Source organism: Eumetopias jubatus, unplaced genomic scaffold (assembly GCF_037043125.1).
Source record: "Eumetopias jubatus isolate StellerSeaLion01/CBP00866 unplaced genomic scaffold, mEumJub1_p1.0 scaffold_11, whole genome shotgun sequence".
NCBI classification, from domain to species: Eukaryota; Metazoa; Chordata; class Mammalia; order Carnivora; family Otariidae; genus Eumetopias; species Eumetopias jubatus.
Window position 1 is genome coordinate 44,765,033 of NW_028274817.1, and position 6,602 is coordinate 44,771,634.

The following is a 6,602-nucleotide window of genomic DNA, read 5'->3' on the forward strand; positions in this document are numbered from 1 at the left end:
AAAGTCCCAAAAAAAGAAGAGAGAGAGAAAGGTGCAGAAAGAATATTTGAGGAAATAATGGCTAAAAATGTCCCAAATTTGATGAAAAGATACGAATCTACACATTCAAGAGCCCCAGTGAGCTCCAAATATGATACTCAAAGAGATCCACCCTGAGGCATAGAGCCCCATAATGTGTCAAACGGTTGAAAACCAAAGGCAAAGAGAGAATCTTAAAAGCAGCAAGGAAAAGTGACACAACACATACGAAAGATCCTCAGTAAGATTATTAGCTAATTTCTCATTGGAAACATTGCAGGCCAGAAGTCAGTGAAATGACCTGGGTGGCTCAATCGGTTGAGCATCTGCCTTCAGCTGGGGTCATGTTCCCAGGGTCCTGGGATCGAGCCCCACATTGGGCTCCCTGCTCAGCAGGGAGTCTGCTTCTCCCTCTCCCTCTGCTGCTCCCCCCTGCTTCCCTGCTTGTGCTTGCTCTCTCTCTCTCTCTCTCTCTCTCTCTCTTTGTGTCAAATAAATAAATAAAATCTTTAAAAAGAAATAAAGTGCCGAAAGAGGGGCACCCAGATGGCTCAGTCAGTTCAGCGTCTGACACTTGATTTCAGCTCAGGTCATGATCTCAGTCAGGGTCGTGAGATTGAGCCCTGTGTCGGGCTCCATGGCATGCAGCCTGCTTGGGATTCTCTCTCTTACTCTCCCTCTGCCCCCCACCCTCCCTGCCCCATGCGTGCACTCTCTAAAAATAATAATAATAAAAATAAATTAAGTGCTGAAAGAAAAAACTGTTAATTAAGAATTCTGTAACTGGCATAACTGTCCTTCAAAAATGGAGTAATTAAGACATTCCCAGATAAACTAAGTTGAGGAAGTTTGTTACCAGTAGACCTTCCCTACGGGAAATGCTAAAGGGCATCCTTCAAGTTGGAACAAAGATACTAGATAGTAACTCGGAGTCACACAAAGAAATAAAGATCTCCAGTAAAGGTAACTACATAAATATAAGAGCCAGTATTACTGCATACTTGGTTTGTAACTTTGTTTTTATTTACTACATGATTTAAAAGATAAATGCATAAAAATAATTTAAACTTGTATTATTGGGCACACAATATACAAAATGTAAGTTGTGACAACAAAGTTGGGGTGGAGTTGCAAAGGAGCAGAATTTTTGTATGCTATTGAAGCTAAGCTGGTTATCAATTTAAACTAGACTGTCAAGGGCGCGTGGGTGGCTCGGTTAGTTAAGCATCTTGGTTTCAGCTCAGGTCATGATCTCAGGGTCCTGGGATCAGCCTGAGTTGGGGGGGGTGTCCTGGCTCAGCGGGGAGTCTGCTTGTGGGTTCTCTCCTTCTCCCTCTGCCCCTCTCCCCACTCGTGCGCACTCTCTCTCTCTCTCTAAAAATAAATAAATAATTCTTTATTAAACTAGATTGCCATGAATTTAGGGTGTTATGGCAACCACTAAAAAAATGTCAAAAAAATAAACTACAGTGTCTAGGGATACATACTTAGGTGATGAAAAGCATAAAGAAACACAAGGAAGTGACTCCTGAAAACGTCCAGATAGTGGCTACTTTTGCAGGGAGGGAGTAGGCTGTGATTTAGATGGGGCCCATGGAGAGGCTTCTGGTACGGCTGACAGTGTTCTATTTCTTGACCTGGGTGCTGGTTTCTAGGGTATTCACTTTATAATAACTCTTTAAGCTATGTTTTTTTGTGTATAGTTTTCCATATGTGCTTCAACTAAAAAGTTGTTAAAAATAAAAATAACAGGGGCACCTGGGTGGCTCAGTCAGTTAAGCGTCTGCTTTCAGCTCAGGTCATGATCCCAGCATCCTGGGATCGAGTCCCGCATCAGGCTCCCGGCTCAGCAGGGAGTCTGCTTCTCCCTCTCCCTCTGCTCCTTCCCCTGCTCATGCTCTCTTTCACTCACTCACTCTCTCTCTCTCAAATAAATGAATAAAATCTTTAAAAACATAAAAAATAAATAAAAATAAAAGTTAACAGGGATGGAAAGAGGGGGGGAAAGGGAAAAAACCTGGGCCAAGGAAGCCATCTTTGAAGAGGTGAGAGGAAGATGAGAGAAATGAAAGATGAGGAGGAATCATTAAAGTGAAGGGTTAGGAGGAGAGTATTTGAGGCAGAAAACAGGAGGCAGGATAGAAGGGGTAGGCTAGAAGGAGGCCTTGATGCAAGAATATGTGGTTGTTCATATCCCAGCAACAGGATAGATGTGTGGATGTGTGTGTGTCTAGATTTATTAGAAAGTTCTGGCTCACGCAACTATGGAATCTGGCAAGTCCCAAGATCTTCAGAGTGAATCAGCAAGCTCGAAACCCAAGAGAGCTGATGGTTTAGCGCCAGCATGTGTCTGAAGGCCTGAGAATCGGAAGAACTGATGGAATAGTTCCACTCTGAAGGCAGCAAGCCCAAGATCCAGGAGGAGCCATTGTTTCAGTTTGAGACAGAAGACAGGAAAAAAGCCAATGTCCCATTTCCGAAGCTGTCAAATAGAAAGAATCTTCTCTTACTTGGGGGAGGGTCAGCCTTTTTGTTCTATTCAGGCCTTCAAGTGATTGGGTGAGGCCTATATATTAGGGAGCACAATTTGCTTTACGCAGTTAAATGTTAATCTTATCCCAAAACTGTCTCACAGAAACACCCAGAATAATGTTTGACCGGGAATGCCTGGGTGGCTCAGTCGGTTGAATGTCTGCCTTCGGCTCAGGTCATGATCCCAGGGTCCTGGGATGGAGTCCCGTGTTGGGCTCCTTGATCAGCGGAGAGTCTGCTTCTCCCTCTCCCTCTGCCTGCCACTCCCCCTGCTTGTACTCTCTCTCCCTGTCAAATAAATAAAATCTTTTAAAAAAAATAATGTTTGACAAAATATTTGGGCATCCCATGGCCCAGTCAAGTCGACACATAAAATTAACTTATCGCAGTATGTGTATTACAAATGTACGAAACAACTTCACTGAAGGAAGTAGGATAAGTACTGACCCAAGTAACTTTGCAAATAAGTGGAATCTGTAACAGCAAAAGCAAAAGGAAGTGCACTATACTCTAGCTGATCAAGTTCCCCACAGGCATGAGTTAACAATTATAATACTGCTATATACGCATACTGGAATTGAATAATCAAGTCATTAGATCGTGGATGATGGAAGCTGGGATCGGAGGGATACAGGAGTCTATTGAAAGAACACCCAGTGCCAAAGTTGGGACAGTTTGAGCAAAAATAAATAAAACAGTATTGGATTATAACTCAAAGAATAAAATAAATACCCATGAATCCATATTGTATTAATAAATGATTTAATAAACAAACGGGTGAAAATAGACAAACTTCCCATACAGAAGAATCCCAAATAATTTATGTAGATACTCCACTTTTAAGGAGGTGGAGCATACCTCCCCATTCCTGAAGTGTAGGCTGCACATAGTGACTTTCTTCCAAAGAGTCTAGTATGGAAAGGGGAGAAGAGAGTAACTTTACAGTGGAGAGACCTGACAAACACCACCTCAGCTGGGTGATCGAAGTCAACATCACCAGCAATACATCATGTTGATAGCATGTATTCATGATGTGTATGATGTAATGAGAAAGGCCTTTGCTTGCGTGGCTTTCCTCCCAAGGACATGTAACTCCAGTCTACTCATGAGAAAAATATCAGACAAACACCAAGTGAAGAGGATTCTACAAACTACTTGACCAGTACTCCTGTCTAGGTCATCAAAAACAAAATCTTAGCAACTGTCACAGCCCAGAGGAGCTAAGGAGACTTGACAACGAAATGTACTGTGGTATTCTAGATGGGATCTTGGAACAGAAGAAGGACATTCGAAAATAGTGGTTCATTAATTTTAAGAAAAAATGTAGCTAAGATGCTAAGAATAGGGGAAACTGGGTGCAGGGTATATGGGAAATCTCTGTAGTATCTCTGTGATTTTTCTGTTTATCTAAAACCATCCTAAAAAAAATGAAGTTTATTTTTAAAAAGTTCACTACAGAAAAAAAAGAATAAGTAAGATACAGTTTGGCCAGAAGAGACAGAGAGCGCCAGAGCAGAGGCAGTTTCTTTGGTACCTAAGATCATCTCATTCACACAGCCTGTGAGATCCTGAACCTAATATACAGGTTCTTTTATTTCAAAAAAAAAAAAAAGATTTTATTTATTTATTTGAGAGAGAGAGCGAGAGAGTGAGGAGGGAGAATGAAAGGAAGAGGGAGAAGCAGACTCCCCAAGGAGCAGGGAGTCCAATACAGGACTCGATTCCAGGACCCCAGGATCATGACCTGAGCCGAAGGCAGACGCTTAACCGGCTGAACTACCCAGGGGCCCCTAATATACAGGTTCTGAAGCCAGAACACCTGGATTCAAATTCTGACTTTATCACATACTAGCTGGGTAACCCTGGGAAAATTACTTAACCTCTTTGTGAATCTCAACTCCAAAAAGCAGGAATGACAGTCCCTAATTTTGTCAATGCTGTAATAAGGATTAAATGAGTTAATATGTATAATGGATTTAAATGAGTGCTGGCACATACCAAGTTCTACATAAATAAATATACACTTTGTATAATATATATAAATACTTTGTAAACTAAAAAAAAGACTATGATGACTAAAAGTTCATTTAGTAATTAGCTGTAATCATATAAGGTAGGAAGGTGTGGGTTTGGTTGCTATGAACCAGGCAGTAGTTGCCATAGATATGTCAGAACCTTAACAGCCATTGTTAGGCCATTGCCATACCCTTCACAAGCAGGCAACTGAGCTGTATTAACCTGGCAAGAAGGCTAGAAAGCTCAATACACCTTCCTATTACTCTACACATCTTATGTCTTTCATAAGACATATGACCACCTCAAGGTAAGCAAAATATATCATTATCTCCATTTTATAGAAAAGAGATCTGAAGGCTTAATGTAGACTATTTCATCCCAGGACACCTAGGAGAGACAGTGGAGATGAAAGAAAGGACCAGTAACCCCCGAGTCCCATTGTTTTCCTCCTCAGTTATCCTATTTATCCTTCTTTAGAATGAGTTCTTGAGGAAAGACTTGTGTGATGTCTTTTCTTGGTGGCACTAACAGATACAGAGAGCCTGAGATCAAGCTGGGAAGCTCTGCCAACTATCAGGACATAGACATGAAGCTGCTGCTGGCCTCCTCTCAAAGGGAGATGGCTATCGTGGAACCCAGACAATTAGGCTCTGGTGTTTCAGGCTCCGGGTCTTATCAGCTTCAGGAGCAAAGTGGGAATAAGGCTGGATTTGATCACAGACCACATATAAGGTGTCCCTTTCATGGGGCATAAGCCATAGCCATTCTCCAGGAGGTCCTTATGAGGAGCCAAATGATTTTCCTAGGGAATAAACTGTACTCTAAGTAATGCTGTGAACTGCGAGTCTCTATTTGGGAATGGCAATTCTCCAAAATAGGGACTGACTCTGCAGAACCCTGTTACCTTATCCATTGATAAGCTGGACATGCACTGTGCTCATGAGGTAGCTAGGCAAAGCCCATCTGAAGTATCAGTTGAAGTGCTTTGCTAACCCAATCGGAACTTCCCCCAGCTCCGGGCTCCAATATAATTAGTCATTAGGAAAATGAAATCAAACCCACAATGAGATACCACTTCATACCCACTAGGATAGCTATAAACAAAAAGACAACAGCAAGGGGCGCCTGGGTGGCTCAGTCGTTAAGCGTCTGCCTTCGGCTCAGGTCATGATCCCAGGGTCCTGGGATGGAGCCCCACATCGCGCTGCCTGCCCGGCGGGAAGCCTGCTTCTCCCTCTCCCACTCTCCCTGCTTGTGTTCCCTCTCTTGCTGTGTCTCTCTGTCAAATAAATAAAATCTTTAAAAAAAAAAAAAGACAACAAGTGTTGGTGAGGATGTGGAGAAATTGGAACCCTCCTGCACTGCTGGTGGGAGTGTAAAATGTTGCAGCCACTTTGGAAAACAGTCTGGCACTTCCTCAAAAGGTTAGACATAGAGTTATCATATGACTCAGCAATTACACTTCTAGGTATATACCCAAGAGAACTGAAAACACATGTCCCTACAGAAACTTGAATGCAAACGTTTATAGCAGCATTATTCATATGAGCCAAAAAGTAGAAACAATCCAAATGCCCGTCAACTGGTGAATGGATAAACGATGGTATATCCACACAAGGGAATATTATTCAACCAGAAAAAGGAACAAAATACTAATACACGCTACAACATGAAGAAACATTGAAGTGATTGTCTAAATTGCCCTTTGTACTTAGGTGATCACTTCCAAAGACGGCTGCATTTTGAAATCACCTGGGGGTGCTTGTGCAGCTCCCTAGAATCTTTGGGAGTGGGGCCCCTGGACTGATGTTTGAAATCTATTAGACTAGGTGATCTCTAAAGTCCCTTACAGCTCTAGAAACTGTATGTAATCTATGACAGTGGGTCACCAATACACACATTTTTGAAGCAGAAGCAATAAAAGAAGCAAGCCCAATGGGTAGCTGTTACTTAGGTCTCCCATTAGGTCCTTCTTAAAATGTAATCTGGTTCTTCTCCAAGGTTTTGTTGCATGCCCCACCCCCACCCAGGACTGA